Below are 21,981 nucleotides of genomic sequence, written 5' to 3' on the forward strand. Positions count from 1 at the left end.
ACGGACGACGGACGACGACGGACGACGGACGACGACGGACGAAAACGGATAGCAATAGGTCACTTGAGCTAAAGCTCAGGTGACCTAAAAAACCAGAAGCCTCAGTGAGGGTTTATAAAATTCATCTGAAAAGTGTCAGAGGAGTTGTTCTGACATGATTGTGTCTACAGAGAGACGGACAAATGGACAGACAACCTGATTGCAGTATACCCCTTTACTTTGTTGTGTATAACATATATTGTAGAACAGTCAGCATGGGCTCTTTACAGAGGTTCTCCTGTGAAGATTGAAGTGGTTACATTTATACCTCGATAACAAGAACAAAGGGGCTTATTGTCTCTCCAGATAAGTGGAGAAGAGGTTTAGGGTTCTGAAGACAGGTTCTACTGAAAGATAAAAAGGTCTGTCTCATATGCTACAGGTATTGAAAGGTTGGTTGTTTAGGGCAGGTTACAGCAACTGAAGGGATGTTCTTACTTAACCCATCCACCCCTGAAATTTCACAATGAACTATTCCAACCTTTGAATGGGGAGAGTTCAAATGTGTTTTCAGGGGTGAATGAATTAACTTAAAACAAGCTCTAATGGTAAAACAGAGGAGCTGCTAAAAGAGTAAGTACATTTCAAATACAATACTAAAGCTACCACAACTTCTAGAGTTTCTTCCGTTCCACATTTTTTATTTAACTGTACAAAAGTGTGTTTGCCATGGACATATTTTGTATATTTTTTTTCATGAAAGAATGTTATCTCCGTCAGAAGACGTTTTAATTTTTTAACCTCTTAAATTCCTCATAAACTTACGAACATAATATACATCTACAAAGGGTGGGAGAGGAAATATATCCTTACAGATCTTTAGAGTAGATGAGTTATTCAAAACTTTCAAAGTGTCTATTTTCCAAATCATTTAGAAAAGCAATCTTAAGGTCACTCCAACACACTTGTAAGGGAAATTAACTTCCCAGTATACCATGACATTGCCATGGCAACCCAGAAAAACATCTGTTTCAAACCAAAAGTTAGCACAGAAATTGTGGTAATGCAGTCTGCATTCAATTAAAATCTAGAAGCTACTTTCATTAGACAGTTCATTTATCTTTGGAGGTTTTTCATCGCCTCAACATATTCAACTGAAAATTTCTGTAATCAATTAAATAAAGGGCTCATATATAGCCATCCCCAGCTTTTGTTTCCATTACCTAACAGGAGAATCTTCAGATTAACTGTTTCCAATAAGTAAGGTTTCTGTGTTTTTTTCTATAATAATTACAGCTCGGTACATTGTAACTGTTAAATTAAAAGTTTGACATGAATAAAACTCAACAGGTAATTTTGCTTCATATGGAGTTGACAAAGTAATATTATATGGAGTTAACAAACAAACAAATTGCCTTTGATATGGAGTTGACAGAAAAACAACTACCTTTTATTTCGATAAATAAAAAAAGTAATTACGTTTGATCTGGATTACCAAAAAACAATTATCTTTTAATTTGAATTTGACAAAATATCAATTAACTTCAATATCATATTGGTAATTATCAAATTTAACCTTTAATATGGAGTTGTGTCAAAATAACATTTACCTTTGATAAAAAGTTGGCAAAGACATTATCCTACATATAAAGTCAACTAAAGAATATTTGTTGTTAAGTATGATAGATGTGATATTTTAAACAGCAGGTACACACAACAATAAAATAGTAGGGCCCTCATAAGACTGAACAGAGCATGCAATCTCCATTTATAATGGACATGAGATGACGGAATTAATGCGTTTACCCTTATAAGGAGTTTGTCATAATGATAATAGTATACAACATTTGATATAGTGCCCTATCTAGCTAACATAAGCCTCTCTAAAGCACTTAACAGTTCATAGATATATACAATTAATACAATAAGCATAAATACATTAATCAATACAAATTTTAAGGAATTCCTAGGAGCTGCCTCATCAGGTGCTAATTACTAGTCCTATGCCACCTGGCTAATATCTCTGTATGTCTCCATGTGTGCTGGAATCATGTAATGTGTCATAATAGGAAGTTCAGTAAAATCTAAACATCAAGAAATACCTCTCATTTTCTTTGCCTCCTTGCTTGTTGTGAACATATATTTCAATACGCCTCCCTTGATGTATCACAAACCCTTTAACATGGAAATTTTCACTATAAATGATCGCAATTTAACAGTATTTTGCTATGTGTATATGTATACCTTAATTTAAGTAGACTAGCCAAAAAGCTAACAGGGCTAGACAATGAGGGTAGCATACTTGCCATCTCTCCCTATTTTCGAGGGAGAATCCCACTTTTGGACCCTAAAATTGAGCATTTTTAACCAGTGAATATGCTACACTATTCCTTCTTCCTGAGATCTGATGATTTCATCTGGCAGAACAGCTCAAAAGGGCATTTTAAAGTGTTATGTTTTCCTTGGGTTGTACATATTCCCATTTGATCTATGCTTTCTATTCTGAGCGCGTGTAATCTCCTCCATGGAAATTTCAAAAAGTAAGGAAGTATGGAGTAGCCCGCTAGTCTTTGACTTGTGAAATCTCCCAACTGGACTAGTGGTTTAAAATACTACTATCTTTGATATTACTTAGGTTGTTGAATGATATTTTATCAATGGAATTTTCTCATGGACTAGTAAAATTGAAAACTACTACCCCAGGTACACCGAATGACTAGTGGTGTTTAAAACTAACTTCTAGTCCTTAGCTATGGGAGTACCAATATTAAGATATTGCAGCATATTACAGTTACTTATTCCTCCCCCAATAAATCACCATCCTCCTCCTTGACAATTTATCTCTATTACAATATTTTTATACATGGCATCCTTACTTCTGAGAACACTGTGAATCAGGCTTGTGATGTATCTAGATCAATACACTGGCCAACACCCTGATCAGCTTCAAAAGTAAATTTCTCAATTTCTCAAAATATTTTTAAAAGATATCTTAAACTGTTAAAAATAGTTTTGCACTTCTTTTCTTCAAATAACTGCTGGTTATCCTCGCCCAAGCATTATTAGTTACAAATTTTGATAAATTTTACGAAAAAAATCTAGATGAAAGAGTTCAGTTTATTTTGTTAAGTTACCCAGACTTTCCTGAGCTGGACCAAGGCAAAGCAGACAACCACAGAACTTGATATGGCCATTCAATCTCAAAGGCTTCCATCTCCAGACAGCATCACTTCTCTAAAATATCCTTACTCAAAACAAACGGACGTAAAGATAAAATACCAACATACACCATGCTTGAATAACATTAGATGACATGAAAGTGTATTAAATCAGATTTATTTTTATCATGTCCCTAGGCGAATTGATGCTACAAAAGATTGTCATCACTGCAAGATTCTGTCAGATCCCCACAAAGCCCAGCATAAAGCTTCACCAACTATCGCTACGACGACAACCGAGTCGCTACGCCGACAACCAAGTCGGCCAGGACAGTTTATAGAGTTGGTGTCATTGTTACTCACTCAGCCGTGACACACCCGAGAATCCATTGCTATACAGATTGGTTAGTCGCAGTTATCTTTATCTCTTAAAGGTCCTTGAAATATCTTTCCTAATTCATATCGGCAACAATAAAATTCAACAGCCATGTTTAAATTCAAAGTTATCTTCACAGAAAAAGTATTGGCATTACACACAAATTGGATTAATTTTTCTTTGTATTTCATGATGAAGCTGTTGAATCAAGCCGTGTCATTGTTACGACCAATTTGGCACGAAAGTGGGAGGGAGGATTGAGTCACAGACTAGATGTTCCATTATTGGTAATTATTGCCAATCATACTCGTCTGTAAAACAGCTTCCCATTACGATAAGGACCAGGGCACTCTCTTTACTTAACATTCCGTTTTAAGTGTAACGACTACTGGCGATGGTTTATGAGGATCAGGCTAGTGGAGATCTACTTATGTCCTGTTCCGTTGTCTTTCATATCGTCTATAATTATAAAAGAAGCTTTGAATTAATACTCTGGACTGTATTACACCACTAATGAATGTATCAGAAAAAAAATCTTTGATTCTGATGATTTTGTTTGCAACAGGATCAATATGATGAACATATGTGTGTGTATTAAGGTGAAATATATGACCGGAGTTAGAAAATATATCAGCCTCAATTATTATTTTTTTCAACAATTTCAAATCCTGGGTTATATTTTTCATCATAATATTCTGAATATATACCTATTTTTCCATGCCAAATGTAACAAAATATGTTTTTATCTATTTAAAAAGATAGCTTGATCTATAAAATCAAATATTTAAATTTGACTGTTGCTTTATGCGTGCAAATGCTTGTTACACGAGACAATGTGTTGCACTGCAAAGACCAGTTGACAGTGAAACTGTTGATTTATAGTCTGCTTCTTGTATATTTCTACATTGTTGAAAGGACTGTGTATGGTTTGGGCCTGTTTTGGCCCCCAAATGCATCAAAATTCAAAACCTTTAAATGAACTTTGAAATGACTGTTTCTTTAATTTCGAATACTTCCTAAATACTATTATGAAAATGTTTATTTATATTTCTAATTATTGTTGCCATGGTAACAAGTTCAAATTTGCATGAATTAGAAAAATTTGAATATTCAGTGAATATTGGGATATTTTACATAGTTTTTCTCCTAGAAACTATAGAGCGCATGCTTGAACAAACTTAATATCAAAGGATAATGTGTAGGCACCTGTAATACATCTTTAGGAGAAATATAAAGTTTGTTCAAGAGTGCGCTCTATGGTAGCTAAGAGAAAAACTAGGTGAAAACCTGTCAAAATTGACTGAATAATCAAATTTCAATAATTTATGCAAATATGATCTGGCTACCATGGCAGCCAAAATTGAAAACACAAATAAATATTTACATTATAGTACTGGGGAAGTATTCAAAATTAAAGAAACATTCGTTTGAAAGGTCTATTGCAGATTTTTAATTTTGATGGATTTTGGGGCCAAAAAAGGCCCAAATCATATATAGTCCTTTCATTCTGATTGCTTAATATTCAAAATTGAACACATTGTTGTGAAAATGCACTTGAAAAGTTGCCGAGCTGACTTCTCTGTATGCTCAGCGAGCAGGTCGACTCGCCCGAAGGTGATGAGCTGTCATGCGTGACAATATCAAATGTAGTCTACACTTGGTCAAGCCGCTATATACGGACGAATTTTGCGTACTGTTGGTCTGATCGTAGATTTCAATTGCCGTTATAATTAACATTCATATAACTTGTAGCTTCTTACTACAATACCACTATAGCTAGCTGTATGGTTGACATCAAATAATTATTTTACCATCACAGTTGAAAGAAATAGGCAACATACTTGCCAATTCTCCCTATTTTGTACCCTAAAATGTCATATTTTCAACCAATGAATTTGCTAAACTATTCCTATTTTCTAGGGTCTGATGATTTCATCTGAAAGAACAGTTAAAAAGATGACATTTAAAAGTGCTATTTTTCCCTAGGGAGTACATTGTATACACACCTTTTATTTATGTTTATTATTTTGAGCACCAATTATTTCCCCTATTAAAATTTCAATCAATTGGCAAATATGATCAAACATTCAGCCACAGACTTGTATGATTATAAGGTCCAATTCGAAACTAACACTATTTTAAAAGCATCACTAAAATTAACATATCATTGACTACACTTTACAGCCTTTGTTATCTGATAGAATGACGGCAATCTTAACATTTCTTCAACTCGGGCGTCTCCAAAATAAATGTACAATTTGAACAAGTCTACCAGTTTTTATTGAAAAGGGAAACCTTTATATGGCCAAAGGTACAAATAAACCTGTTCATCCCAATAGTCACATTTGAACCTCACCAAATGAAATACTGCTTAAGTGCATTTTAAAAATGTAGGGGTGAATGAGATAATTTAATAAGTAAACAGATCAAGATTCTCTACCTTTCAGGAAAAGTGGACCGAATATCAAGAATAACAGTAACTCAAGGAATGGTACTCGGTGACTGGTACTCGATGACCGATAAAAACGATCTGGTAGGCTGCCCCGTAATTAGGATAGGTCAAAATTTAAATGATTTGATATAAAATGTTTATCAGGCCTGACCTTTCTATAGCGTCCAGTACACTGATGGCATGTGTTGGCCGACTTAATCTCTGAATTAAGGATTAACACCAATCTCAGTTACAGAGACAGTTGATCTCCACTTCAGATAGACATACACATGTCCGATGGTTCCCAAGATAATTCTCAGATCATCTCAGTTCACACCATCAACTTAAACATTAAATTCCAAACCTCAACTTCTGTTTCCCTTGCTTTCCTCATCCCCTAAAACATCCTGTACCCTCAACTCATCTATCCCTAACCATCATGATCGCCTCAGGTACAGACCATCTATAAGATAATACATATAATTATATCTCAAACTACCCAAACTCAATTGCCTCTGTTGTATCTCCCAGGCAAATACTGCATTGTATTGATAACATGACAGCTTCTACCCCCCTCAACCCCCTTTTGTATTGATAACATGACATCTTCTAACCCCCTCACCCTCCATCATATTGATAACATGACATCTTCTACCCCCTCAACCCCCTATTGTATTGATAACATGACATATTCTAACCCCCACCCTCCATTTTATTGATAACATGACATATTCTACCCCCTCAACCCCCTATTGTATTGATAACATGACATCTTCTAACCCCCTCGACCTCCATTGTATTGATAACATGACATCTTCTAACACCTCACTCTCCATCGTATTGATAACATGACATCTTCTAACCCCCTCACCCCCATTGTATTGATAACATGACATCTAATACCCCCTCATACCCTATTGTATTGATAACATGACATCTTCTACCCCCCTCAACCCCATTGTATTGATAACATGACATATTATACCCCCTCGCCATCGTTGTATTGATAACATGACATATTCTACCCCTTCATCCCCCATTGTATTGATAACATGACATCGTCTACCCCCTCACCCCCTATTGTATTGAAAACATGACATCTTCTACCACCCTCACACCCATTGTATTGAAAACATGACATATTCTACCCCTTCATCCCCCCCCCTCTTTGTTTTGATAACATGACATCGTCTACCCCCTCAACCCCTATTGTATTGATAACATGACATCTTCTATCCCCTCACCCCAAATTGTATTGATAATAGACATCGTCTACCCCCTCACCCCCATTGTATTGATAACATGACATATTCTACCCCTTCACCCCCCCATTGTATTGATAACATGACATCGTCTACCCCCTCACCCCCTATTGTATTGATAACATAACATCTTCTACCACCCTCACACCAATTGTATTGATAACATGACATCTTCTACTCCCTCATCCCCTATTGTATTGATAACATGACATCGCCTACCCCTTCACCCCCATTGTATTGATAACATGACATCTGCTAACCCTCTCACCCCCTATTGTATTGATCACATGACATCTTCTACCACCTTCACCCCCATTGTATTGATAACATGACATCTTCTAACCCCCTCACCCCCATTGTATTGATAACATGACATCTTTTACCCCTTCACCCCATTGTATTGATAACATGACATCTTCTACCCCATCAACCCTACATTGTATTGATATCATGACATCTTCTAACCCCCTCAACCCCCTATTGTATTGATAACAAGACATCTTCTAACCCCCTAACCCCATTGTATTGATAACATGACATCTGCTAACCCCTTCATCCCCTATTGTATTGATAACATGACATCTTCTACCCCCTTCACCCCCATTGTATTGATAACATGACATCTTTTAACCCCCTAACCCCCATTGTATTGATAACATGACATCTTCTACCCCTTCAGCCCCCATTGTATTGATAACATGACATCTTCTACCCCTTCACCCCCCCACCCCCACTTGTATTGATAAAATGTCATCTGCTAACCCCCTCACCCCCATTGTATTGATAACATGACATTGCCTACCCCCTTCACCACCATTGTATTGATAACATGACATCTGCTAACCCCCTCCCCCCCATTGTATTGATAACATGACATTGTCTACCCCCTCACCCCCTATTATATTGATAACATGACATCGCCTACCCCCTTCACCCCCATTGTATTGATAACATGACATCTGCTAACCCCTCACCCCCATTGTATTGATAACATGACATTGCATACCCTCTCATCCCCCATTGTATTGATAACATGACATCTGCTAACCTCCTCAATTGTATTGATAACATGACATCTTCTAACCCCCTCACCCCCATTATATTGATACCAGGACATCTTCTACCCCTTCCCCCCCCCCCCATTGTATTGATAACATGACATCGTTTAACCCCCTCCCCCCCATTATATTGATACCATGACATCTTCTACCCCTTCCCCCCCCCCCCATTGTATTGATAACATGACATCTGCTAACCCCCTCACCCCCATTGTATTGATAACATGACATTGCATACCCCCTCATCACCCATTGTATTGATAACATGACATCTTCTACCCCTTCATCCCCCATTGTATTGATAACATGACATCTTCTACCCCCTTCACCCCCATTGTATTGATAACATGACATCTTTTAACCCCCTCACCCCCATTATATTGATACCATGACATCTTCTACCCCTTCCCCCCCCCCCCATTGTATTGATAACATGACATCTTCTACCCCTTCACCCCCCCCCATTGTATTGATAACATTACATCGCCTACCCCCTTCCCCCCCCTTGTATTGATAACATGACATCTTCTAACCCCCCCCCCCCCATTGTATTGATAACATGACATCGCTAACATGACATATTCTACCCCTTCCCCCCCATTGTATTGATAACATGACATCGTCTACCCCTTCAGCCCCCATTGTATTGATAACATGACCTATTCTACCCCTTCCCCCCCATTGTATTGATAACATGACATTGTCTACCCCCTCACCCCCTATTGTATTGATAACATGACATCGCCTACCCCTTCACCCCCATTGTATTGATAACATGACATCTGCTAACCCCCTCCCCCCCATTGTATTGATAACATGACATATTCTACCCCTTCACCCCCATTGTATTGATAACATGACATCGCCTACCCCCTTCACCCCTCATTGTATTGATAACATGACATCGCCTACCCCCTTCACCCCCCTTGAATTGATAACATGACATCTGCTAACCCCCTCACCCACATTGTATTGATAACATGACATCGCCTACCCCCTTCACCCCCCATTGTATTGATAACATGACATCTGCTTACCCCCTCACCCCCATTGTATTGATAACATGACATCTTCTACCTCCTCGACCCTATTGTATTGATAACATGACATTGCCTACCCCCTTCACCCCCATTGTATTGATAACATGACATCTTCTACCCCCTCACCCCCTATTGTATTGATAACATGACATCTTCTACCACCCTCAAACCCTATTGTATTAATATTATAATATCGTCAACACCCCTGTCCTCACAAACTGTATTGTTTTACATCCTCAACCTCCCCTCTCAAAGACTGTAACATATTACAATATCACACCCTCAATGCTATCTACCTATTTGGATAGGTAATATCAATATCACCAGTTCAAAATGAAGTAAGGTAATGATATCACTAATTCAAATATAAGACAATACAAATAGCATTAAATGTATTGCCATACATACAATTCATTACCAACCCTAGTGTTCCCCCACCCCATATTTAAACTGTTCAGTCCCATCCCAAAATCTATATCTCAGGCCAATTCCCACAAACTTAAAATAAATCTGCCTAACATCACTGCCGCTTTGAATGTTCTATATATCAAGTTCCAAAGTCAGGTTTTGATTAAAGATCTGCTTAAACTCAAACAGTTGTGTTGTAAAACTAAAAATATGTTTAGCTTATCTCATTGAGAAGATAAGATAGCTATATTCGTTATCTGGATATTTCCATAACAGTTTTGAAATCGTAAAGTTTTCCCAAAGGAAATCCTGAATGAAGACTATATATATACACATGCAAGTCTTATCTCTGTTTGTAACTCTCTATCTGATTTTTTGTATTAATTTCATGACACCAGAATTACTGGTACTACCGCTTGAAGTTCCAAGACTAAACTTATAGCTGTACTAAAAAATCTTCATCTCCTCTATTTTAAACTTGGTATCATGCACGTTTCTTATTATGTAAGACGGACATACCACAGTGTTACTACAAAGCCATTCTATCATTGCACACAGCCTGTCACACTTTGCGCTTCAAAGAACACCAAAAAAAATCTCCAAATTAATTAATATTAGATGAAAACAGTTTCATGTCTTTGTATCGAAAAAATACTTACCTTTTTTAAAGAAAACTGATGCAATATAATCCGAAAAATTGAGAATACACAACTTCAATGTACACTTCCACAGATCGTATTTTTTGCAACGTCTAAAATGTGTTACCACAATATTACACACACAAAGTGAATGAAAGGCTCCAACGTTACAGCTCCAGAAGGACGAAGGCCAGTCTGCACTAGGGAAAGGCTCAAAGCTACTTTAATGAGACACACATGTTAAAACAGTATTAGGCGGCACCAGTATCGGCCAATATTATGCAAACTCCATTCAGCAGCACTGACAGCCCCTAGTCGGCTACACTTCCATCTCCAATCAGACGAAGGAATGGAAGCGTCTCAAATTCCTTAATGGAATTCCTTCGTATACATTTATATGGATTATCAGAAATGGTTCAACTTCTTAGACAAAAATATCACAGTATTTGTGAATACGGGTCTACTGATAAATCAACTGTTTATTTAACCTGGGGAGATTATAGTCTGAATTTATCCACTATCAGTGGAAAATGTCAATGTTTTCTATACAGAAATTGGCATAAACCTGCAGTGTACAGATAGCAAGGATGTTGATTATAAGTTATTGGAAATGATATATTGCCCCAATGTAAGTAGACAGACACCCCAGCTGGAGTTTGGTACAATTTCCTTATGACTGAGAACAGTGTGATAATTAGTAACAGGGTTTCCTGTTGGGGGTTACAGTGAGAGCTAGGAGACACAGCCACAATATAAGTTCAGATTTTTTATGACTATAGTTATAATGGCTCCTGCCCCCGAGGCCTTCCAGCAAACAATGTGAAGCAGGCGTAACCATTCACAAAAATACACTAAGTGTTTATGCTGGCTGTCCGATTGTGATCTTTTTTGGAACAGAACTCTTATTAACTATGAAAAAATAAAATGGAAGTTTAACAAGAGCCGTTTATCTGTAACAGCACTATAGGAACAATGACTGTTGTATCGAGATACTGGTAGTGGAAACAAAAGAACTTCTCCTCTTATCCGACAATATTCAATAAAAAAATCACAAATTGTTGTGAAAGATAATTGAAAAATAAATTACGCTTGATAATCACAGAAGTATCTTTTCCCTTTAATAATAATAATTTTGGTAAACACTTTCTATATTTCATTTCCAATCATGAGTAACTAAAAATGTATGTATTTTTTTATTGTTTTTTTTTCGTAATTAAATATAGAAAACAGAACAACAGATGTTCCCTTTGGTAATTATCATAATGAATTATCTGGAAAATTTCAAACCACATATTGATATTCCAATATAAAGTTACGGCCATAATGAAGACCATATTATTGTTGTAATTTCACTGGAGAATAGACATCCTTGAAACTCCAGGGGTTACGCTCACTTTCGCTCTCTGCACTCCTGGAATATGTCATAGCAAAACCAAGGCATGCAGCTAGCTATTTAATTGGTGTCAGGTAAGAAAACCTGACCAATCACTAGGCTGATACATGTCCTTTTAAGATTACAGAGGAGCGACAAAGCCAGTAAATTTTAACATTACATGACCGCGAGAATTGTTTGATGTACATCAAAGAATCAAACTAGTCTTCTTGTCTCATCCACAAGGTGGTGCACATGTGTACACTGAGCCTTCGATTTTGCTAGGACATATTCCAGGGGTACAGAGTGAAAATGAGCGTTACCCTTGGAGTATCCAGGATGGAGAAAAGTCTTTCTCTTACCCTGGACAGGTGTATCCGCACTTTTACCGGTGTGAGATTTCCTTGTCTCATCCTAGGGTTGAGACGGGGGGGATTCCCTTATTCATAACAATGGTATGACGTCACTTCAAAATTACAATGACGTCACGTCAACAATCCATCAACGACAGGTCAACCCTGAATTTAGCATGTAACGTTAACATTACATTGTGTATATGATACACAATGGGAGAACTGGGTAAGAGAAAAAGAATCATTCACCCGCTTGTTGGTGAGATAGGGGAATCTCAACCCTCAGGGTTGCCAAACATGAGGCTTAAGAATCTTCCCCCTCGAATTGAGATTCCCCTTTCTCACTCCAAAGAGGGTGAGAGACTCTATTAGTCTACCACATTACTTTAAGGATCCCTGCCCCACTGCACTGTATATTTTTATATATACAGTAACCTCTCCTTAATTCCGTTTTGCATAACTGTAGCACACTTGGTCCAGGACACTTCTGATGAAAAGGTAGATCAGTCAATAAGAACAACAGTGTAACAATCTGAGATCCAGGGTCTAAATTCCGGTTTAGCCACGATGGTTTTTTACACTCAGAACAATACTGTTGATTAATTTTTACTTATTTCATCTCTATTATTTTTTAATAAAAAGTCCCACAAGGTTTCTTTTTCTTTTCAGATTTTTTTTTCAAAACTATAGTCAAGCTGCAAAATAAAGTTTCCATTGTATGGTTTCAGATTTTGGCAGTTGGAAGCTTTTATCATTCTATCAATGAAGACCAATATTACACAAATCTTCTTAAAGTTGGCAGGCCAATAATTATCCCATTTTTCACCCAAGCATCACAGTAATATAACGTAATGATTTACTGATATCCTGAGATCGTAATTCCCTTGATGACAGAATGATTTCTACGGAGAAAACGCAAAGATTAATTTTCTGCCAAAAGCATTAATGAAGGGATATCTTGGGTTTTCACTGATCCTCCAACTCACCAACAGAACAATGAATGTTGATCATGATAATACACTGAGTTTGGAAGCAAGTCTGACTGGAGGAATTTCAATATTTTAATTTTCTCAGAAAGCTGTTGTAATACACTGCTTTATAATTTTGAATTTGAGGATTAAAATGCATATTCCTAATATACAAGGTATTCTATGATGTTGGGTAGCACTTCTTGAAGAGTAAGTTTGAAAGCAAAATGGAAGCTTTCAAAAAATGTTTATGATTTTTAATCCATACCGTTTCATTCTTAATTAAAAATGAATAAAATATGTTTTTTATCACTTTGGATGGTTTCTGTTGGTTTACATTTTGTTAACCAAAGATGGAACTGCTCGTTTTAGAAAGAACATGCTAATATTTTCCCTAGGGTTGTCGTTTTTGATAAGTGACTGAACAATCATAAACTGGAATTTCTACTCAAAATTCTGACTAATGATGTAACAACATGACTGGACTGTGAAAGAATGACAGGAAAACTTGAATAATTTCTGTTTGAAATGTGAAAATGTTGTGATGATTCTTGCTTGTGTGCAGTCGATATATCATATTGGAACTTTACAATGGAAAAATAAAGTGAGATGTACTGACATTATTTTAGAATTACCATTACATGAAGCATAGGAGACAACATACAAGAACATGATTTATACTGCACTGTAACATCAGACTATGACAAACTATCATACTGCCCTGGTAGTTAAGTTAATAATATCGTTCTACTTACCATAGTGTGATATGGTAATCTCATTTACCTTCTTTGACCAAACATATTTAATAATAAAATTATAATAAAACACATGTAGTGATGACCCAATGACCTGTATCATGACCTAAATACTTGACATTTGTGTGAAATAACTCATTTCTTCATATTTAATATTTCAGTACCTGCATAATCGTGTTCCCAAAAATTTCATAACAAAATCATACAGAGAACAGCCATATGGCATTGACCCCACCACTAGGGTAAAGATCCCTAATTCTTCTGAAATATTTCTGATGTATTTTTCCAAAATGAATGCAAAAATCATCTTATTTTCCCAAAAAACATGCTTGTACTTGTGTGTGATATTTTCCCAAAGTCACAAGGCAGAGGCCCCTGTGGTAATTAGGTAGAAAAATCAGTCACATAAATCATTGATTTAATGTGCAGACTACTGTACTGACTAACAATTTTAAAAAGAACAACTATCTTTCATAGTTTAACATTTCCATTCCTGCTCAAGTTGAATCTCAATGAACAACCAAAATTAATGTAACTCATTTCATCTACCAAAGAAATTAAATACATAATTGACATAATTGACAAGACAAGCATGCAACAATAATGCATGAAAATGATTGATTGATTGATTGTACAAGCTTTAACATCCCATCAACAGCTAAGGTCATTTAAGGACTTGCATGGAAATGAAATCACAACATTTAATGGAAAATGATGTCGGAATCACAGATTTGCTGTGATATTGCCACAGTTTTGGTACTTTTAGTATTCTACAATACATTGAATCTGTTTATTAGAAATATCGTTCTTAACAGACTCATACAAGTAAGAATATGGATAATCTATAGGGCAGCTGCAATCAGAAAATGAAGCTCAAGATGGAATTCCACAACTTGATTTATGTTCACATAACAAACTACCGACTGTAATGAATCATGCATACATCAAAACAATCTTCTCAAAATGAAAATAGTCCACCATTGTATAATACCTAGACAGACATACACAAGCTGATTGTACTTACATACTTGTTTCTGCCATCTCACTGCTCTGTTATTCAGGGTGAGTAGAGTAACCTCCCTTTAGTCATCTACAAAATCAAAAAGAGATGTTGAAAAGAATTGATCAGTGGGTTCGTTTTTTGCTTTTCAAAACAAAATACTTTTACCTCTGAATCTTTGCTGGTTTACTTTGAATTAACGAGACAACAAAAGAAAATTCTGATTTTGTAAGACCAAAAAAAAACTCACTTGGGACATTCTATAGTGTTGAAAAAAAGGTAAAATATGTTCATATTTTAGTCTCTCACTTTCTTGAAGATTTTACTTGAAGCCTGCATCTGTAATCATAACATTATTCCGACTTCTTTGCTTTTAAAGAAAGCATCAATTTCATTGTACTTTATATGTTTTCACCGACGCATTGTACACATCATCAAAATTGAAACAAGCCTTACAAATGAGTCTGAATGGTCTGGCTTAATGCAGGAGAAAATGAAATCTGTCTATTGAATGCGTTGATGACAGGTGTGAACGGCCGGACAATATGCATCGTTCTCAGTCGCGTGCAGGTGTCCAAAATTGATCACCACCCCTATAATCCGGTCTACAAATAACCATTAAAATGGTCAATACAGCTGTGAATGGTCCACTCCAGAATAACCATTCATTGTAATGCTAATTCTATGGTTGAAGTCACAATCCTGTATTGGAGAATCTATCATCTCTTCAATAAATAATTTTTCTTCACCATAAAGAGACTGACCGGCCATACTTAAAAGGAGTCCCGCTGATCACTGGTCAGTATTGACCATTAGTGATCCTAATTAGTCGGACATCCACATCTCAACTTAGCATGAATGACCAGATAATAATATTGAGGTCAAATATTTGAATTTGTGTAAAATTATTTACGCTTCTGATGTTTTTATTATTGATCGGAAAGTAGTGCCAAGAAACTCTTATTAAATATTTATCTTTTATCCTTAACTTCTTTGTCAACCTTCAGTCCGGGTCATCACCATGCATGCTTCTGTCTTTTAGGTCAACAAATTAGTCATATTTCTAGATAATGAAACAGGAACAGATTGATGGTGAGGGGGGGGGGAGGGGGGGAGCACTCTCTCTTTCTTGTAGGGAGCTGATCCAAATTTTAGGGTAAATGGTAAATCTATCATAAATAAATAAAATACCGGAGAGCTCATCAAAATGAAGTCTAGGAATTGTTTCTTTTTATAAAATTACCAATGCATTTCATGTAAACAGTGTTAGTGCACAGTATAAAAATTTGAATCGATTTTTCTGTCCCGAAATGTAGTAATAGAAACATGGCCATCTTCATATCAAATTACAGTGGCAATTAATACTGTATAACTTTCTGTCCAAATTGGAGTTATCTCTTCTAAGGAAATATACTGCAGAAAAATTAACAATGGGGCTATTATCAAATAAAGTTCTAGGTAATTCATACCAATGATACAAAAAATATGCACTTACATTTATCTCCAAAATCAGTTTAGTGAAGTTCCACTTTCTTGAAATTTTATCCATATGTTTGTATATTTGTAGCTATAAAATACACCAGGGATCAAACTGTGATCCCCGGGTTTCCAGTCAGTCGCTCCTCCTATAACTATAGGGAAACTCCCTCTAGTCCATAGCTATAGTAGGTGACCATAATCCTATGCACAGATGAAATCTGTCACATATTCATGAAGATTGCACTATTGCTTTTAAAATACAATTTCCGTAATATGAATATGTACATGTAAATACAATTATCTTCTATTGTTCACCTACTGTTAATAGTGCCCCTAGTCACCCCCATTGTTTGTTTACATAGGCTATCTAGTTGTACCCCATACAATCAGTAAGATTATCAACAGCTTGATCATGACGTCAGTCTAGTATAAAGTATTACATGTGCATATCAGTTAAGTAGAATGTTTCCTGTCAAAATTATTTTATCATATTTGACCAAGTGATACTCATAAATTGTATATTTTTAAAGGAAAATCTAATTTTGGAAAAGATTTAACATCTTATCATCAGTCTAGATCTGTTTAAGTATCCCTGTCCTACTGCACTGTGGATTTTCCTATATACAGTAACCTCCCCTTAACTTCCGTCCCTGTCCCACTACACTGTGGTTTTCCCTATATACAGTAACCTCCCCTTAACTACCGTTCCTGTCCTACTGCACTGTGGATTTCCCTATATACAGTAACCTCCACTTAACAACCTTAAGTATCTCTGTCCTACTGCACTGTGGATTTCCCTATATACAGTAACCTCCCCTTAACTACCGTTCCTGTCCTACTGCACTGTGGATTTCCCTATATACAGTAACCTCCCCTTAACTACCGTTCCTGTCCTACTGCACTGTGGATTTCCCTATATACAGTAACCTCAAATTAACAACCTTAAGTATCCCTGTCCTACTTCACTGTGGATTTCCCTATATACAGTAACCTCCACTTAACAACCTTAAGTATCCCTGTCCTACTTCACTGTGGATTTCCCTATATACAGTAACCTCCACTTAACAACCTTAAGTATCCCTGTCCTACTTCACTGTGGATTTCCCTATATACAGTAACCTCCCCTTAACTTCCGTCCCTGTCCTACTTCACTGTGGATTTTCCTATATACAGTAACCTCTCCTTAACTTCCGTTTAGATGTAACTGTAGCACAGTTTGGCAAGGACACTTCCGCTGACCAGCTAGTTCCATTGGTTAATTAGAGTGATGGTTTGTTTGTGTTTTCCGTCCTATTAACAGCTATGGTCATTTGAGGATGTGCCAGGTTTTGGTGGTGGAGGAAAGCCTGAGCTCCCAGAGAAAACCCACCGACCTACAGCCAATACCTGGCAACTGCCCCACGTAGATCTCAAACCCACAACTCAGTGGTGGAGGTCTAGTGGTAGCAGAATATCAGACGCCTTAACCACTTGGCCACCATGGCCCCTATTATTAGAGCGATGGTATAACATCCCCAAGCCCAGATTTTGGAAGCCAGTCTAGTTCTGCTGGGGGTTTTTCCCATATAAATTTTTGTTTTTTCCCATAAAATCCCGTTACAGTATGGTTTTCTTTTCTGAAATGATTAATCAAAACTACAGTCATGGCGTATAAAACAGTTACCAACACTTAGTATTATAGGCAGTGGTACAAGGATCTTTAACCCTTTCACCCCTAAGTAACTTTAGTAGACTCTCCCATGTATTGATATGGACGAGTCTAGTATGGTCTACACTGGTGAAAGGGTTAAATATCATCACAGACCTTGTCATAGGTTGTTATTGAACTTTTTAGCTCGAGTTTCCTCTGGACACTAGACATAAGACATTTCATCAGATAGATTTCTGTAGCCCGACTTTCCTCTGGTCCTGACACCAGACATGCATCTATCTGTCAAAATGTCTCTAAGTCTGGTGTCGGGGCCAGAGGAAACTCAGGCTACTTACTGGTGACGTGTCCAGAGGAAACTCGAGCTAAGATGTCTGGTGCTTATTAGTATCTATCAAAATGTTTAAGTCTGGTGACGTGTCCAGAGGAAACTCGAGCTACATATGTAAGATGTCTGGTGCTTATTAGTATCTGTCAAAATGTCTCTAAATCTGGTGTCGGGGCCAGAGGAAATTCAGGCTACTAATTATAAGCTACCTTGGCCTACCTGTGTAACGACGTATTTGTGTGTACCTGTGCAGTAATTTGATCATTGGATTGCCGACAGCACCAGCTTTCAATAAAAAAAAACATTACGTCAACATATATATACACGGGACATTCCCTAATTCTATGAATGCTATTTTTTTCTAAAACTTGGTTGATAAATGATCTACCACCTTTGTTGAGCATAATCACGGGGATCTCTAAAATCAACAAACATATCGGCAAAATAAATAAAAATGTAAACAAATGTCATCGTCGTCCCCAATATAATGTACAATGTACATCCTTACCGGTACATCGATCCGCACTGTCTTCACGCCCATTCTTGAGATATTTATCATGCCATGCGTCCATAATCCGAGCCAGATTTAACTGTGTATTTACAAATACTATTTATTTGATTGACAGTTCATAAAGCTCACCTGATTGTAACTTCGCACGCACGGAAATAGCGTTTCCCATCCAGCACGTGCATTTGCTGCGGGATAGCGCGAGAATTGAAATGTCTTGGGGTTTTAAAGAAAAAAATATATAATTCTGCTCTACCTATTGTAAATTAGATTGTAAGTTTTACAGATGAAGACGACTATCTATAGAAAATAAAAATCATGAACCAGAAATATAAATATCAAACCTTCAATAAGCATGAAAATGACATGGTTACACATCAGAGACGTATACTACCTACATGGCTTTATATGTCTCTGTACACATATGGTATTGGAGAATAGTTTATGATAGAAATATTAATGATTAAACTAAATGAAGCAAATATCCGCTGTGTGTGTGTGTTATTGTTGGGGTAAGGGTGGGATGGAAACTGTCTTGTTTTTTAATACATTTTCAGTTTAGTCGATAAGTATCTTTCAAAGATGATAATAACGGTAAATAATACAAATGCACTAAATGTAATTAAGATATACGTACTATGAAATTATAAGGTTTCCCACGTGGAAATGTCAGCGTTGCGACTCTTAAAACTGCTTGTGGTGTGAACATATTCGCGATGTCAATGGTTCTGCACTCTCTATATTCTGTGTTTCTGTAATCTTAATAATATATTAATAAATATATTCGCTTGTGGATAATTTTGCATTAATTTACTCAAAGCATAAAACTGCTAATATTTCCACACCGCGAAAATGTCCACCTTTACAGTAAATAAGTTCTAGTTGTAACGGCGGCCATAACACTGTTCCCCCATACAGTCGTAAATGATACAAAATGGGAAAGTGTAATTGAGTTTGCAGTGTAGTATCAAAGATGACATCAGAAAATATATGAAAATTCAATAAATCAGAAGCCTGGGTATGGTAATCATCTTAGCCTACAGGAAAACGAAAGTCGAAGCAGTCAGCTACAATATCACTTTTCACTTGCATGCATTCTTTTGATTAAAACTGGAAAATATCTTAATGTTGACCTGACTAAATCAGAAGTCAGTTAAAGGCAACTTTATTGTTTCTTGTCCACAGGGTAAATGACGGTCTCTGTCCAGTTTGCACTGTGTCATAATACATCTATATACTAAATTTGATTAAAACCTGAAGTATTCCTTATATCCCTTTCTATTTCAAACAACAGTGATCTTGACCTTGATTTGTTATGCCCCTTTTGAACATTTCATATATAAAAATGTATCTAATTGTGAAATTTCAGAGATTTTCAGACTTCTGGATGTGAACGGACAGGCGATTTGTAAAGACCATCCTCTTTAAACTGTATCTGACTGGCCTTGATAATGACCTTGGCTGTTGATAATCCAGCTGGCCTTGATAATGACCTTGACTGTTGAATATCCGGCTGGCCTTGATAATGACCTTGACTGTTGAGTATCCGGCTGGCCTTGATAATGACCTTGACTATTAAGTATCTGGCTGGCCTTGATAATGACCTTGACTGTTGAGTATCTGGCTGGCCTTGATAATGACCTTGACTGTTGATAATCCAGCTGGCCTTGATAATGACCTTGACTGTTGAGTATCCAGCTGGCCTTTACAATCACCTTAGCTGTTGATAATCCGACTGGCCTTGATAATGACCTGACTTTTGATGATCAACACACCATAGCTTGTTTCCAGGTTCTGATCTAAAGTGGACATCTTTAATATTACAAAAAAAAAAAAAAAAAAAAAAAAAAAAAAAAACGAAAGTGTGTGTGATTGGATACGATATTTTAGCAAATGTTTCCCCGCTAAAATATTTGTGTATCTCTCTCTCTCTCTCTTTCTTACATTGTAGCTATAACTAAAAACAAACTGCATCACATACAATAAATAAATAATTTCATTATTTTAAAACTAACATGATAATAGCCGTTTGTATTCAGGATGCATGCGCTGTTCCGATCCCGGACTTGGTTTCAATTTAATGTGTTTCTGAAACACGAAGTGTCTAGTTCTTTACATTGATCACAAGCAACCTATACCTACAAATGTACAAGATTTCACCAACACAGTAGCTTGAAAAAGAAACAGGTCCCTGATTGCTAATATTGTATACAATTTCAAATTCCTTGTAACGTACGCATGATTAGCGCGGAAATCAATGTTAAATGTGAAGACTTACTGCGCTACGATCCGGGGCAAAAAGAGTGATTACTATCAATTGATATAACATTTTTCGCAATAATTGTTGTAAAATAAATAAATACAGTTTAATTTATTAAATGCACCTATTGAATAAAATACAGAAAATGTCTTAATGTCTTTTGTATCATGTAGATATTAAAATGAATGAAACAGCTACTTTCTCAACAGAGCTATATAGTTATGACCTACTCAACTCGATCATTTCGACAATCAGCTTTGACAAGTTGCGTGCATCTTTATAAGGGTGTTTGTTCCTCATCTATGACAACATCCTCTTTCTGTTTTCTGTTCGTCTAATGGAAGACGCCCCCCCCCCCCTTCCCCTCTTAACAAGAGCACTGCATGACACAGATAGTTTTATATCCTGTAATACATTGTTGAAATTAATGAAAATTGGAAAGAGTAAAATTCTGTGGTAATTTAAGTCTTTCACCCCTGAAAAAACATTTGAACTCTTCCAATTCAATGGTTGGAATAGTTCATTATGGAATTTCAGGGGTGAATGAGTTAAAGACTGACTCGTAAATGATTCCTATATTTGGAACACAAGTTTTCAACAATAGCATTTTCAAACAGAATTTCAAGCATTTTTTTGACAGCACAAAGTGTTGTAGCTCAAGATGTCTTGTAACAAAATATTGCAAGTAACAAGCAAAAACTACATTGCATTTAAGTTGCAGGGATTGCCTCCCTTTGCCCATTTTTGATTTATGTGATAAGGTTCAAAATGTATTGAAAAAGAAACGGCCGCATCTGTTGCTAAATTTACTGCATCATTTCAAAATATTTATGTGATTATGTTTCACTTTGAACATATCAAATGCCAGAAGATTTGATAAAGATCTGTTTGAATTGAAGTCACAATGTTCAAATGTGCTGGTGGATTAAAAAATGGTCATGAGTGACCCATCAGGATACT

General features: G+C 36.5%; 1 protein-coding gene across 2 annotated transcripts in view; it reads right to left on the reverse strand.

The window, feature by feature from the left end:
• The window catches only part of LOC110462783 (rap1 GTPase-activating protein 1-like), a 232,555-nt gene extending 213,711 nt beyond the window's left edge, over positions 1-18,844 (reverse strand). For both annotated transcript variants that reach the window (XM_021516949.1, XM_021516948.1), the window contains exons 1-2: positions 18,762-18,844; positions 14,823-14,888 (exon numbers count right to left, since the gene is read on the reverse strand). The gene's annotated coding sequence lies outside the window, so the exon portion shown is untranslated. The remainder of the gene's footprint in view (positions 1-14,822; positions 14,889-18,761) is intronic.
• Between the last annotated feature and the right edge of the window lie 3,137 nt (positions 18,845-21,981).

The sequence above is a fragment of the Mizuhopecten yessoensis genome, unplaced genomic scaffold (assembly GCF_002113885.1).
Source record: "Mizuhopecten yessoensis strain PY_sf001 unplaced genomic scaffold, ASM211388v2 scaffold10829, whole genome shotgun sequence".
In the NCBI taxonomy this organism is placed as follows: Eukaryota; Metazoa; Mollusca; class Bivalvia; order Pectinida; family Pectinidae; genus Mizuhopecten; species Mizuhopecten yessoensis.